This window comes from Triticum aestivum, chromosome 2D (assembly GCF_018294505.1).
Source record: "Triticum aestivum cultivar Chinese Spring chromosome 2D, IWGSC CS RefSeq v2.1, whole genome shotgun sequence".
Lineage (NCBI taxonomy): Eukaryota > Viridiplantae > Streptophyta > Magnoliopsida > Poales > Poaceae > Triticum > Triticum aestivum.
The window spans coordinates 102,032,533-102,048,339 of NC_057799.1; the positions used below are offsets into that span (position 1 = coordinate 102,032,533).

At 46.6% G+C, this 15,807-nt stretch overlaps 1 non-coding gene and 2 pseudogenes across 1 annotated transcript; 2 read left to right on the forward strand and 1 right to left on the reverse strand.

Annotated features, from left to right (window-relative positions):
• The first annotated feature begins 5,065 nt into the window (after positions 1 to 5,065).
• On the forward strand, positions 5,066 to 5,664 carry LOC123048936 (dirigent protein 5-like; annotated as a pseudogene).
• Positions 5,665 to 8,646: 2,982 nt separating this feature from the next.
• LOC123056240 (U5 spliceosomal RNA) lies at positions 8,647 to 8,766 on the forward strand. Its single transcript, XR_006426676.1, has one exon. It is a non-coding gene; the product is annotated as a U5 spliceosomal RNA (small nuclear RNA).
• Positions 8,767 to 9,330: 564 nt separating this feature from the next.
• LOC123055694 (UDP-glycosyltransferase 76B1-like) lies at positions 9,331 to 10,843 on the reverse strand (annotated as a pseudogene).
• Between the last annotated feature and the right edge of the window lie 4,964 nt (positions 10,844 to 15,807).

The window sequence follows — 15,807 nt, forward strand, 5'->3', positions numbered from 1 at the left end:
CCCCTCCCGGTGGACCCACGGAACCCTCCGGTGGTCCTGGTACATTACCGGTGACGCCCGAAACTCTTCCGGTGGCCAAACCCTCACTTCCTATATATTATTCTTTACCTCCGGACCATTCCGGAACTCCTCGTGACGTCCGGGATCTCATCCGTGACTCCGAACAACATTCGGTAACCACGTATATCTATTCCCTATAACCCTAGCGTCATTGAACCTTAAGTGTGTAGACCCTACGGGTTCGGGAACAATGCAGACATGACCGAGACGTTCTCCGGCCAATAACCAACAGCGGGATCTGGATACCCATGTTGGCTCCCACATGTTCCACGATGATCTCATCGGATGAACCACGATGTCGGGGATTCAATCAACCCCGTATACAATTCCCTTTGTCTATCGGTATGTTACTTGCCCGAGATTCGATCGTCGGTATCCCTATACCTTGTTCAATCTCGTTACTGGCAAGTCTCTTTACTCTTTCCGTAACGCATGATCCCGTGGCTAACTCCTTAATCACATTGAGCTCATTATGATGATGCATTACCGAGTGGGCCCAAAGATACCTCTCCGTCATACGGAGTGACAAATCCCAGTCTCGATTCGTGCCAACCCAACAGACACTTTCGGAGATACCTGTAGTGCACCTTTATAGCCACCCAGTTATGTTGTGACGTTTGGTACACCCAAAGCATTCCTACGGTATCCGGGAGTTGCACAATCTCATGGTCTAAGGAAATGATACTTGACATTAGAAAAGCTTAGCAAATGAACTACACGATCTTGTGCTATGCTTAGGATTGAGTCTTGTCCATCACATCATTCTCCCAATGATGTGATCCCGTTATCAATGACATCCAATGTCCATGGTCAGGAAACCATAACCATCTATTGATCAACGAGCTAGTCAACTAGAGGCTTACTAGGGACATGTTGTGGTCTATGTATTCACACATGTATTACGGTTTCCAGTTAATATAATTATAGCATGAACAATAGACAATTATCATGAACAAAGAAATACAATAATAACCATTTTATTATTGCCTCTAGGGCATATTTCCAACACTCCCTCACTCTGATCGCACTCTAAGGCAAGGAGGAAGAAGAACAGGATGTTTTGCGCCGCGCAGAACTTGTGACTTTTCTGCCTTTCATTCACCAAATTTATTCCAAGTACATCAAAGGAAACGGGCTCATGGCCCCTAACTACGCGCCGCCACCAATCGTGACGCTCGTGCCATCCCACGAGCAATCAGAGGGGGCGCCAGACTCGCTCTTGGCGCTAACTAACTCAAGCTAATCTCTTTGACAGAAAACAACCTGAAACTACTGACGAAACACCTCCGTAGGGAACGAGGCGTGCCTCTACTTGCCGGCAAGGCACCTGTTGCACACCTGGTCGACGTGGTCGATGGAGGGCAACCCTCGCACCAGTCCTTGCTGGGCGAGCTTGCGGAGCGCCTGAAAGTTCAGGTGGCCATACCTTGCATGCCACCGCCACGCCTCATCCGTCGCGCACCGTGCTACCAGATAAACAGCGCGCGCAAGCTGGAGCGCGTACGGGTACAGCCAGTTGCCAGTGTGCTGCACCCTAGCCACAATTCACCGCTGCTGGTCGTAGAGAGTGAAGATGTCATGCTCGATCTCCGACGGACAACCGATTTGGTCGAGCTGGCAGACGCTGATGATGTTACTCTTGAGCCGTGACATGAAGTAGACACTGCTCAGCACACGGTGGCCGCCGGCATGGTCAGTAAAGAGCACGCACCCGCGCCCTTGGATGTCGACGAACGATCTGTCTCCGAACTTGATGGTGCCGGTGACGTGACGGTCGAGCTCGCTAAACGAGACCTCCTCACCGGACATGTGGTTGCTGGCTCCTATGTCCAAGTACCAGACGCCGGAGTGTGCGTCCGTGGCCAAGCCCAGATGAGCCACCACGCGCTCCTCGAACAGCTCGACGTGCCAGTCGCGGTCGCCTGGATCCGCGGACAGATCACACACCTGCGCCATGAGGAGGTGTGTTGGGTCAGCGTTGTCCCCGCCGTGCCCTTGGGCGAGGAGGGCATTTGCCTCCTCGTCGCGTTTCTTCTTCTTGCAGTCACGGACCAGTGCCCGCTCATGTTGCAGTAGCGGCACTTGTCACGATCGTCGTCGTGGCCGGTGCCGGAGCCGCTGGCGTTCCCCCTGCTAGCACCCCGTTTTGGCCGCACCCGCCGCCGCCGCCACGGTGCCCGTGACCCGTTCCGCGTCGGCCCCGTGATGAGCCAGCTCCGAAGCCGCCGGTGTGCTGGTCGTCGGTCTTGAGGCGGGCGTGCCACTCCTCCTCAGTGAGGAGCAGCCGCCCCATTTCGTCAGTGGCTTGATGCAGCTCGTGGTGTTCCTCCGCCGCCTTCAGTGTCCCAGTCAGCTCCTCGACGGAGAGCGTGTCGAGATCAACCAGAGTCTCGATCGACAGAGCAATCTGCGAGAACTGCTTGGGTACTACTGAAAGAAATTTTCTTATAACTCTTTTTTCAAGAATTGTCTCACTAAGTTGCACCATCTGAGCCACCATTGTTGTGAGGCGCATGGCAAATTCGTCCACCGACTCGCCTTCGGCGAACTTGATGTCGTCGTACTGCTTGGTGAGGGTCGCGAGCTTCCCCTCGCGCACTCGCGCCACCCCAAGCCTCATCGTCTTTAGGGAGTCCCAAGTCTCCTTCACCGTCGCCTTGGCAGCGAGAGTAGGCCCCGTCTCCGGTGGCACCCCCCGAAGAATTGCCTTGAGCGCCAGGCGATCTTCGCTGCGCTCGGCCGTGCCCGTTTGGACGGCGTCCCAGAGATGCCATCCCTCAATCATGACCTGCATGAGGACAACCCAGTTGGCGTAGTTGCTCAGCATCAGCTGTGGCCATGCCGCGCTGCTGGTGTCACGTGCCATCCGCGCCATGGACTTCTCCGCCACGACAACCTCGTTGTTGTCGGAGGTCCGTGGAGTCGCCCGCGACTTGCTACCACCGGTGTCTGATGACCCACAAGTATATGGGGTCAATCGTAGTCCTTTCGATAAGTAAGAGTGTCGAACCCAACGAGGAGCAGAAGGAAATGACAAGTGGTTTTCAGCAGGGTATTCTCTGCAAGCACTTATAAGTAACGAGTAGTTTGATAGCAAGATAATTTGTAACGAGAAAGTAACGGTAACGGTAACAAAAGTGCAGCAAGGTGGCCCAATCCTTTTGATGCAAAGGACAGGCCAAAACGGTCTCTTATGATAAGCAAAGCGTTCCTGAGGGTACACGGGAATTTCATCTAGTCACTTTCATCATGTTGGTTTGATTTGTGTTCGCTACTTTGATAATTTGATATGTGAGTGGACCGGTGCTTAGGTGCTATTCTTACTTAAAAAACCTCCTACTTATGATTAACCCCCTCGCAAGCATCCGCAACTACGAGAAAAGTATTAAGAATAAATTCTAACCATAGCATTAAACCTTTGGATCCAAATCAGTCCCTTACGGAATAGCGCATAAACTAGGGTTTAAGCTTCTGTCACTCTCGCAACCCATCATCTAATAACTACTCCACAATTCATTCCCTTAGGCCCAAATATGGTGAAGTGTCATGTAGTCGACGTTCACATGACACCACTAAGGGAATCACAACATACATACCATCAAAATATCGAACACATATCAAGTTCACATGATTAATTGCAACAAGATTTCTCCCGTGACCTCAAGAACAAATGTAACTACTCACAAATGAATCATGCTCAAGATCAGAGGGGTATTAAATAGCATAATGGATCTGAACATATAATCTTCCACCGAGTAAACCATATAGTAATCAACTACAAGATGTAATCAACACTACTAGTCACCCGCAAGCACCAATCTATAGTTCCGGTACAAAGATTGAACTCAAGATGAACTAGGGTTTGAGAGGAGATGGTGTTATTGAAGATGTTGATGGAGATTGCCCTCCCCAAGATGGGAGAGTTGTTGGTGATGATGATGACAATGATTTCCCTCTCCGGTAGGGAAGTTCCTCCAGCGGAATCGCTCCGCCAGAGGGCAAAAGTGCTCCTGCCCAAGTTCCGCCTCGAGACGGTGGCCCTTCGTCCCGAAAGTCCTCTCCCTATTTTTTTCTAGGTCAAAATGACTTATATAACATAAGTGGGGCATCGGAGGTGGGCTGAGGAGGGCACAACCCACCAGGGCGCGCTTGGGCTCCCTGGCACGCCCAGGTGGGTTGTGCCCACCTGGTGGGCCCCCTCTGGTACTTATTGGCTCCAATATTTCTTATGTATTTCATAAAAAATCTTCGTGAAGTTTCAGCTCATTTGGAATTATGCAGAATAAGTAGCCTGACGTAGCTTTTTCAGGTCCAGAATTCCAGCTGCCGGTATTCTCCCTCTTTGTGTGTACCTTGCATATTATGAAAGCAAAGGCATTAGAATTACTCCAAAAGGAATTATTATACATAAAAACAATATAAATAACGGTAGGAAAACATGATGCAAAATGTATCAGTGTTATCTGACCCTGCCATTCCCAAGGTCAGAACACAGCCATGATGCCAATTGTTGGCAAATCTCGCTTCTCTCTAGTTCTCCCTCACTCTGATCTCACTCTAAGGGAAGGAGGAAGAAGAACAGGAGGTTTTGCGCCGCGCAGAACTTGCGACTTTTCTGCCTTTCATTCACCAAATTTATTCCAAGTACAACAAAGGAAACGGGCTCATGAACCAAGGAAAAGGAGTCGACTGCCCCATTGCAAAAATGCTTAATCGTTTTTAGGGTTTGTTTTACTTTGTTGTGTCAGATCTACCCACCAAGCAGCCGAACCTAATAAACGAGAACTATCACTTGGCGTACAAGAGAGGTTAGAATCTAAAGAAATGTTACTAATTAAAACTGATACTTTCAGCATGTGCATGCCCCACAGTGCCATGCATGCATGTACTCTATAAATAGCATGCACAAGTCAAGCTCTCAACACCACACAACAACGCAAGCTGCCCACTTAGCAGTGCTCTACTACAGCTTACACTCGGTAAGGTAACAGTTGGTCTGTCAACGATGCAAGGCCTCGCGGCATCTTCCAAGCTGTCTCTGACCATCGTGGTCGTGGTGTTTCTGCTCGGCATGGCGGGCGCCGCCCACGGCCTGACGAGGGTCGTCTCCAACAGCACCGACGAGCCGTGCAAGAACATGACGCTCTACTACCACGACATCCTTTACAACGGCAACAACACGGCGAACGCGACGACGGCGGCGGCAACCAAGCCGACGGCGCTGGCCACAACCTACTGGAAGAACAGCACCTACTTCGGCGCGCTGATGGTGTTCAACGATCCCATGACGGTGGGGAAGGCGCTACCCCTGGCCGGGGAGGAGCCGGCGGCGCGCGCGCAGGGGTTCTACTTCTACGACAAGCAGGAGCCATTGACCTCCTGGTTCGGCTTCTCCATCGTCTTCAACTCGACGGCGCACAAGGGCACGCTCAACCTCGTCGGCGCCGACCTCATGGGCGACGCCACGCAGGACTTCTCCGTCGTCGGCGGCACCGGCGACTTCTTCATGGCGCGCGCCGTCGCAACCATCCGCACCGATGCCATCGAGGCCTCTACTACTTCCGCCTGCAGATGGACATCAAGCTCTACGAGTGCTACCTCTGACTCTGAAGATACAACATGCATGCCCTGTGTGTGTGTGTGTGTTAATTGATGTGCTGCTGATGTTGTTTATGCTTCTCCTTATTTTTTTTCTGGTGTGTGTGTGTGTGATGGGTTTTATGCTTGTGTGTGACTGTCGCATACGCCCATGAGTATGCGAAATGCTCCGCACTCTTATTCGTATCTTTACTTTTTAGCAAGATTGATCGGTTTGTAAGTGTTAGTTCAGGAGAGGTATCTCTTCTAGAGAAGTTTTTACAGATTAAATTTGTCGGTGTCACATATATTCTCACGAAGAATCATCTCTCCACCATAACATATTAGTCACGGAGCATTTCAGATGTCCCGTTTGAAACTGAGACACAATATTCACACTGTTGAAGTTACGCGACGGTGTGCAATGTTGGTACGGTCGGATCCCCAGACACATTTAAGGCAAGGTGGATCTGATTCTAACCAACTGCTTCAATCCCCCCATCCATTTGGTGTGATGGATAGCTTAAGAAACCTACAGTGGTGGCGCCTTGTTTTATGAGAGGGGGTCGGTTATGATCTACTCCAGTGGAGGGGCTAGTAGAAGAGGCGCGGCTCAACAGAGGTGCACAATGTCGACAGTGGAGGCATTTTGAGAGGACCCTAATGATGATTCTTGCAGTTGCTAGCTTCGGCGCCTGTCCTTGAGAGGTCGGAATGGCTGTCTAGCAAGAAGTGGTGGAGAAATTGAGGGAGGATGAGCTCAATCACCAAGGAAGGAGACATATTCCACACCGACCAGACGACTGGGCTCATGACCACTGGTCCTCCCAACGATGAGGAAATGACACCTTAGACGGCATCAATCGAGCGATGGCATGAGGATAGGGAAGAGCATGATCTCGATAACATCGAACAAAAGATCTCGACTTTTCGCCTGATACAAAGAAGACAAGACTTTGATGACGGTTATGGTGCTCTATTGGGTCCAGTCGGGTACCCCGCCTTGTCTTAGTAGCTCATGCGCATGCCATGCCCCCTTGTGGTGGCTCTTCATCGAGAGTTTATGATGGGATGGCTGATCATGATGAGTTCCAAGCTATCTACCCCCCCCCCCCCCCCCCCCCCCTCCACCAACACACACACATCCACACACCAACGATGCTGCAAGTAGCGACTCTTGCGAAATAGCCAAACACTCAATGACCATTTAACAGGACCAACAAAAACGATGTCTTACTTGGGGCTTTGTTTCGATTTGGAGTCAACTAGGCAATATGCTTGGAAGCAACTTCCAGAGTTCCGTCTCTCGACTAGCCAAAGAGTTTGAATTTTCGTATCTAATAAGGCCAGGGAGGGGCTACGTGATTTTGTCCTCAGATTCACGCAGATGAGGAACACTATTCTCAATATCAAGGAATATAACATTATCTTCATTTTTCATAGAAATGCGAGTAGCGCCAACTACATCGAAGCTTGACTAAATGGTATGTACAAAATGTGATGAAGAAGGACGATCTTGCAATTAAGGTGCATGCAAGCATGTTCCATTCTCTCTCATATCTGTCTTAAGTATAAAAAGTTAGCATTTTGATTTTCTTAGTGATTTAGATGATTTATATCCTTACACTAGAATTCTGTTTTTGGTTTGCTTTATATATTTGAAATCCTGGTGAAAAGACCTTTCAAACAAGACCGATCTTGGATATATTTTAAACTCATTTATATTTTGTTGTTGCACAAATTGATTTAAATAAAATCCGCAAGTGATAACAACAATTAAAAATGATTTTAATTAATTCAGAAATTATTTTATTCAAAAAATGATTTCAGTTAATTGCAACTATGAAAATGATTTAATATTTCAAAAAAATCATTTCAAAAAACTATTACATTTTTTTGGAAAAAGTGATTTCGTTATACCAAAACAATGATTTCCATGTTTATAGTTTCAGTATTTGAAATATTTCAGAACATATATTTCAGTATCTTTTTCAACTTCGCTTAAATGAAATATTTCACATATCACATATTTCACTTGTTTGGAATTTTCTGAAACATACATCTTCATAATTTAATTATGCATTTTGGCTTTATATATTTAAGATATTTCATAGATCATATTTTTCATGTATTTCAATTATTTCAAAAGAGTTTATTTAAGTTATTCCATAAAAAACATTTCATTTATGACAAAATAGTTTCACTGTTGAAAAACAAGATTTCAGTTATAATGTTTCATAAAATATGATTCTAATTATTTCACAACTTCGAAGATAACTATTTCAATAATTCCAAAAATTGTGTTCTACACACCGAAAAAGTCAGCTTCACATCAGTGGTGTGAAAATAACTAAAATATGTAATATTTTAAAAAAATGGAGTGGCATAATTGAAATACGTATTCAATTATATTAAAATAATGTAATGTTTATGAAACTGATTTCAAATATGATTGGAACACATAAATTGAACTACTTCAAATGTATAAAACTGGTCTTGTTCTAATGATCTTTTCACTACGAACTACTCCCTCCGTCTCATAATGTAAGATGTTTTGTTTACACTAGTGTAGTGTCAAAAAACATCTTACATTATGGCACGGAGGGAGTAGAATATATAAAAAGTTTTAAAAACGAAATTTTTATTTAAAAGATAATACTCATATAATGCAAGTGTCGTTTTCTGTTGTCCCAAGACCTCCAAAGTTGGCATGAGCGGCTTCCAAAGCGAACTCTAGGGAGTAGCCGCAGGCCACAGTAGCGAAGCCTGGCACCGGGACCCCAACGCGGGCGACAGGGACGTCACTCCATGGGCCGACCACCTGCATGCTAAGCCCAAACCCAGCAACAGAACGTACTTCTGTGGGCTTTCTGGTGAAGTGTCTCAAAAAAAAAGGAAGCATGAGGCGCAGGTGCCGTTGGTTTAATTGTCCCACCTCGCCTGGGAAGGGGAAGAGGGCAGGAAGCTGGGCTATATAAGAGCGGGTGGTGCGAGAGGTGAAAGGCACGCAGCTGCGTGGTGAGCACAAAGCGAACTATTCTTTCGCCTTTTACTAAAGAATACCGTGTGCACGCCACATTAAGCAGCATACATTAATTTTTGAAGGGTGTCTTCTCTCTGTGAGAAGACCCCAACAATACAGAATTTAAAGTATTTGTGGTACCTATTTAGAAAATTTGTAAGTGGCTAGCTCAATGCCATTTGAAAATGATACTAGTAGGGGCAATTTCAAAGAGTACCACATCTCCTGTTGGCTGTTGCAGCCAAGTAAACGGTACTCTTTCCATTTGAGACGTTGGTTCTTGACTCGTTTTCACATAACTAAATTATAAGAAAAAGAAATACGATAAGATGTTTGTGTATGATAGTACAGATGAAGCTGCTGTCACAACATCCCTATGAGAGAAGACAAAAGGATCTCCCATTATGACCTTGGAGTGTCTTTTCTCTTCAGCGTTTTTGGTGTCTCGCAGATTTAGGCACACGAGTCTTGCTGTCAGTTTTTTTTTTTTGACGCGTCAACGGCAGGCTTACGCCTGCCTGAACCTTTATTGCGATCATCAAGAAGTGTTACACAGTGCTCAGCGCCAGAAGTACAAGGGGTCAGAGAGAGAGAGAAAGAAAAAGTACATAGTGCTGGAGGCTACAATCTTGCTGTCAGTTTGCTGCAGTATTTGTTTCTTAAACCTCGTCTTTGCCAAAATATACCCGAGACATCGGTTTCAACCACCTCGAATAGTTTCACAGAGATAGTATATGAGCTACCAACTGATTGACTGCCAGCTGAGTAGACCCAGCGTTCTTCAGAGACTCCACCGATTTGGTCTTAAGCTCCTTCGCCCTTTCCCTCGTCGTTGCGCCATCTCCCCCTTCCATCAACCTCGCAACGTCGCGCTCAACCTCTCCCCGTTCTAGCTTACCCACCAACAAGGTCCCTATCTCCCACACGTCCTCCACGTACCTCCCGTTCGCCAGCTGATCTCCGAAGAAAGGGCTGCACAACATCGGGACCCCCTCGCAGATACTCTCCAGCGTCGAGTTCCAGCCACCGTGCGTCCAGAATCCGCCCACCGCACGATGCGCTAGCACGTCCTGCTGCGGCGCCCACCTGACCACCTTGCCCCTGCCCCTCACCTCGCTCGAACCCTTCCGGCAGCTCTGCATCCTCGGAGCCGAGGACGAGGCCACGACGAACGACCCACAGAAAAGGCTTGCCGCTGCTCGCGAGGCCCCAAGCAACCTCGTTGAAGTCGTCTCGGTGCACCGGAGCCACGCTCCCGAAGCTCACGTTCACGTACAGCACGGAACCTGCGGCCTGCGTGTCCAGCCACTCGACGCAGCTTCGGTCCTGCTCGAGCAGGCTGCCGGCGCCGCCGATGGTGGAGAGCTTGTGGAGTGGACCGATGGCGAAGACGCTGATGCCGCTGGCAGCGAGCTCGTCCCGGATCGCCTCCAGTTCGGGGGTCTCGAGAGCTTCGAATGTGTTGATTACGATCCCCGAGGAGCCCGTTGTAGGTTCGGTGGCCATGTCCAGGATCTTCCTCGCCGTTTCTTGGTTGGGGTATTTGCTAGGGTCGAACAAGTCCGAGACTCGTACCGGCGGCAGCTCCGTCACCGGCTTGTTTAGTTCATGCTCTGAAATGAAATACAAGAATGTGGAAATTAATTTTGGTTAAGAACACACACAAAATTGTACTGATGCCATTGTTGTAACTAAGACTAACCTTGCGCTGGCAAGTATCCCTTCTCGTGGAGCATGGCGTTGGACCTAAACAAGCGGACGGCTGCCGCGCTGCTGGTTTGCAGCACGATCGTCGGCAGGCCTAGCTCGGCCGCCGCCCTCTGCGCAGCTGGGAGGAAGGTGTCGATTACAAGGCACGCCGGCCGGGGCTCCTCGGAGAGAATCGTCGCGAGCGCGTCGCGGACACACCCCGACACCTCCATGGCCGCGTTCATGGCAACGATCATGCCCAGGCCTTCTTTTGGGCGCGGCCGCGGCATCCGGCATTTCGTCGGCCACGGCGATGAAGTCGAACTCCGGGTGACTAGCTGGGTTGGGGGCGTTGAACGTGGTGTGGAGGATGGTGATCGCGAGGCCTCGGCCGTGGAGCACGTCGGCGAGCTGCAGCATCGGGCTGAGGTGGCCTTGGAACGGCAGGGGGAACAGCATGACGCGACCCCTGGGTCCTCGGTTGAGTCCAGCCATCGTTGCGTAGCGGATGTGTTGGTCAGTTTTTCGAAGTTGGACTTCGTAATTTGTAGCCTTGGCCATTGACCAATTGATCGTACTGTCAGTTTACGAAGCTTCGAGGTAACGGAAGTACATCGCGGACGACGTTTCGCTGAAAGACACATGCACGACAGCTAATCCCACCGCATGCTGCTGTCTAGACTAGCAAATGGATGGTGCGATGGGCATGTCGTGTATGTTTCGGCTGGACTAGTGTCGTCCGTGTAGCAGTGCTCTCAAGGTAATTTCGTTTAGGACCCTCATCTTTACTTAACATGCCCAAAATTTCAAAATAACACTTTGTAAAATCGTCGTGTAGCTATCTAGAGTCTCAAGTCTCTAACAAACATTACAATATATTATTACAAAGATTGACTTTTTCGTTGGTGATATCCATGCGAAGGATACACTCTGTATGGTCAGTTTACGAAGCTTCGAGGAATTTTCGTTTAGTGCCTCATGAACATGCCAATTGCCTCCCCCCCCCCCCCCCCCACCCCAAAGAAAAAGGTAGCACTATGTAAGCTTGGTAGAGTTGCTATGCAGAGCCTGAAGGGACGTGGTGTTTTGTGTGCTGGAGCTCAAATGAGCTCGGATAAACAGTAAAATAGAAAACATGTTTTTTTTCAAACATTGACAAATGTTTTGAGTGCTCATAGAATTTCACCATGAAATGGCATTTGTGGAAGTCGTGCAAAAAAAACGATGCTTCAAAAGTGTTATTTTCGAAAGTATTTGGGAGTGCTGATACTGATTATTTTGCCACAACTTTCACGAATGTCATTTCATGATGAAAGTTTGCAAGCACTGAAAATATTTGTCAAAGTTCGGCACAAAAAAATTCAAACTTTTGTCACGAGCTCAAATGAGCTCGCGAGGAGAGGATGACTTTTGAGCCGGAAGTCTCTAGACTGACATTTGAAGATTCTTTACAAGATTGGATTTTTTTCTTTGGTGCTATCCAGTGGACGGATTTCACGATCGGGCATTAATTTGTCCATGTACCTGATCAAAATAAGTCACTAAATGTTGGTAATACATAGTACCCGTGAATTATTATATTAGAACAGGGGTACTAGGATCTAGAAGAAGATTTATATTTGTAATGTGATGTGTTTGTCCCTTGATGATGGAGCACTTGAAAGGATGGTTTTTTTCCGATAATAAAGGCGCTTTTTATTAACTCAAATGTAGCATCGAGAGGATAGAACTTGAAACGATGATGCCCATTGGAACGAACTCCGCATCACACCATGGGAAGGATATGGCTTGGTATTGTGGTACTTGACGTAACCATGCACTTGATGCCTTGATGGTTGAGCTGGTTAGACCCACATATTGCTCCTCCATACATGAGTTGTACCATGCAAAGAAAAGGGAGGTGGCCAATACATTAAGCTCATATCAAGATGGCTCAAAGGTAGGAGTTCACCTTGGTAAAATTCCGTTGAGCTTGCCTCGCAAGAACTTGGTGATTCCAAGTGTGGGGTACAAAATACCCATTATAATTCATCCATATGTAACTTTCTAGAGCTTGTTTTGTCAACTCATGGTGAGTGAAAGTTGACAAGTTGTCGTTTGAGCCTACACATGCACAAGATAAAGATAAAGCAAACAATGTGTTCGCATGATAGTAGCAAACATGTGCATTATATATACGGTGTCTGTGCATGGCATATGTCATAACACCTTGCATAGTTATTGTTGAGTGTAACAGTCATTGTTGAGTGTAACAGTCAGTGAGCTTAGAACAAGTATAATAGCAGTCTTATAGCCCGCTTACGTGGCACCTTTACCTATGTAGAGGAGAGACATGAAAAGTAAAGGGAGTGGACTCTCACACAATAGTTTGTTTCTACATATGCTCCTAGGCAAATACAATAAATATGAAGAAAGAGAAATAGAGAAGGTGGAGAAAAGTAGTATTCTTGTAGCCAAATTTATAGCAAACCTTATTATATGAGTGATTTACAGCTTTAATTTTTTGCAAAAAAGACTCAAATATATTATAAAGGTTCACTAGAAGTACCAAGCATCCCAAACACAATAAAACATACATCAGGGTATCTGGACCACCGAACAACTATTGCCGTCGTCGTCAGAATGAGCTGTCGACGCGCCGATGTTGCCGCTCCCATAGCGGGGTCGGCCTGACCTTGTCGCTGAAACCTGAGAAGTCTTCATGCATGTGCCCAAAGGACCGGCGCCCTAGAGTCGTAGCCATCGCCGTTGAACCCTTGATCCGAAGAAGCCGTCACTAAATCTCGCTGGCACGTATGCATGCAATAAATCCTAGCCCCTCTCTCCTGGGGATATGGAAGAATCTTGTAACATCCCAAAATTCTAAATTTTGCAATGTTATATTAAATAAATAATTTAGATTGATTGTTTGATTGTGGTGTGGTTGCTTGTGTGAAATTGAGTGAAATTTGAAACCTTTTGAAAGTTAAATGAGAGGGAATGAAATGACTTTCCCAAACTTTCATTTCTGCATTTATGATCTCCATGAATTCAAATTCTTTTCATCACAAAACCCTGGAGTGCAGATAATATGACTTCTTCCATTTAATTAAATGAAAAAGGGTTTTTGAAAATATTTGAATTTCATTTGAAAATATTTCCAATTCAGAAACTTTAAGCAACTCAATGATTTTCATTGGAGAAGATAAAATGACTTCTTCAAAACATATGAAATATGAGTTGGAAGTTTAAAACTATCAAATTTAAAGTTCCGTTGAAATTATTTTCAATTTGGAGTTATTTGGTTTTATTCAAATTACTTTTCTCCAAAAATAAAATATATGGAAATTAGGGTAAAATGATTCCCTGCATTATAAAATTGGAGAGAACTAAATTTGAAATTATTTTGGTATTTTTCAAATGATTTTTATTTAGTTTTATTGAACCAGTAGCACTCTTTGCTTTATTTGAATTTTTGTGGATTTTATTTAACGTTACAAAAATATCCATGCTGTAGAAAATCTTTTTCTAAATTTTTTGATATATTATATGCCTATAGAATTTTTTATTTGTTTTTCTTTGTCTGTGTTTCAAAAAAAACTCCCGGCGACTGGGCCGGCCCAGCTCCAGCCAGGCCGCGGCCCAGCCAGCCCGCGTCGCTCGTCCCCGAGCTCGGGAAGGTCTCCCGAGCCAGCACGCCGCCGCGCCGTCATCTCCACGGACTCCGTCGCCGCCTCTGCTTGCCCCTTCCCCAAGCTCGCGCCTGCCCCCCCCCTATTTATTGTGCCGCCCAGGCCCCCGACCCTTTTTTCCTCTCCTCGCCTCGCCTCTCCTCGCAGCCGTCGCGCCGCATCTCGCCACCGCCGCCGCTGCTCGCAGCCGCTTCGCCGCCGCCTACCTCAAGCCGCCGCCCACGCTACTGCCTCCGCCGCCCCGCGCCGCACTAGCAGCCGTCTCCGCCTGTCGCCGCCGAGCCCGACATCACCGGAGTTGCTGCCCGCCGCCACCAGGGATCGCCGGAAACCGCCGCCGTCGCCGGAACCGCCCGCCGCCCGATCCACCGCCCGGTCCGGTATAAAACCGTCCCCGGTTCGCCGGTTTTCTTTTAGTTTAGGTTTTCTTCGGTTTTGTTTAAAAACATGTTTTTTATTTAGTTTAGTTAAGTAATGAACGTTTTCTGTTTAGTTAGTTTTAGTGAACGTTCATTAGATTAGTTTCTTTAGCGAACGGTTTTCGTTCGTTAGCGTTCGGTAACGAACGTTCGTTGTTTAGGATTTTTCTTTTTATTTTAGATTTCGTCTAGGGACCCATCCGTGAATGTTTTATTTACAGATTAGCCCCTGGTTTTCAAACGACAACAACTTTTTGCTCGATTGTACAAATTCAATGAAACCAACGCCAAATTCTTCGTTACGATCCCCTCTATCCAGTAAAACAACTTAAACATCTTTTTGAAAGTTTTAAAATTTGAATTCAAACAGATTTGAATTCAAGCTTCTTTTGTTCATAACTCGAGTTTTATGACTCCGTTTGAGTTGATTCTTTTTGCATATCGAAGCTCTTGACCTAAACTTTCTGATAAGGCCAAATTCACATAATTTTGGTACTGTTAGAAATTGTTTTATGTTGCAAGAGTTATTTGCTTGGTTTTGATGCTTTCCGAATTGTCTTCTTCGTTCTTTTCGATTCTTTTTGCTTGACTGCCTATGTGTGGTTATAATTCCTTGCTCACGCTAGATTGACCGGAGTGTGACAAGTAGAACTATCAGGAGTTATGAGTGCGAATCATCTTCATCAACAGTACAAGGCAAGTTCACACTTTGATCATATCCCTTCATTACCTAGTTTTTATGCATTAGTTTCACCCTCAAACCTTGCATGAGTAGGACTTGATAACATGTGGGTTTTGGGAAGTAGTTGATGAGGTAGGAACCTATTGTCCTGCATTCAAACCTTGGGAGTTACTTCTACGTTATGCTCATACTGCTTTGCTATGCTCGTAGACGTGGATTGGTTGAGTGTATTCATGACAGATGTGAGAGTTATTATTAATGGTTAACTTAAGGTGGCTACTTTAATACACATCTGGGTGGATTGGTTGGGGCACCCTGGGGATATACCAGTGGCTTGCCTAGACACCTGGGGATATACCAGTGTTGTCCTAGGAGATCCCGGGGTTATACCGTGTGATCCTCCTATGGTCCGCCACCCAGGCTCAAAGGGATCATAAGATTATTCATGCTAGAAACTTCCGTGTGCAGCCACAAGCTATTATGGGCTCTAGCATAGTTGAGTATGTTGCATGACCTCTTCCAGTGGTAGGCTAGCAGATGTAGGGGATGTAGGTTGGTACTGTCTACCCGGGGTTAGAGTTAATGCTTCTGAAAGACTGTGTCTCGGTCATCCGTTTCTCAAACACCATGAAGTGCGAGAAATCCAACGGAGGAGATCGAGTCTTGTGGGGAAAAGTGCGCAAACCT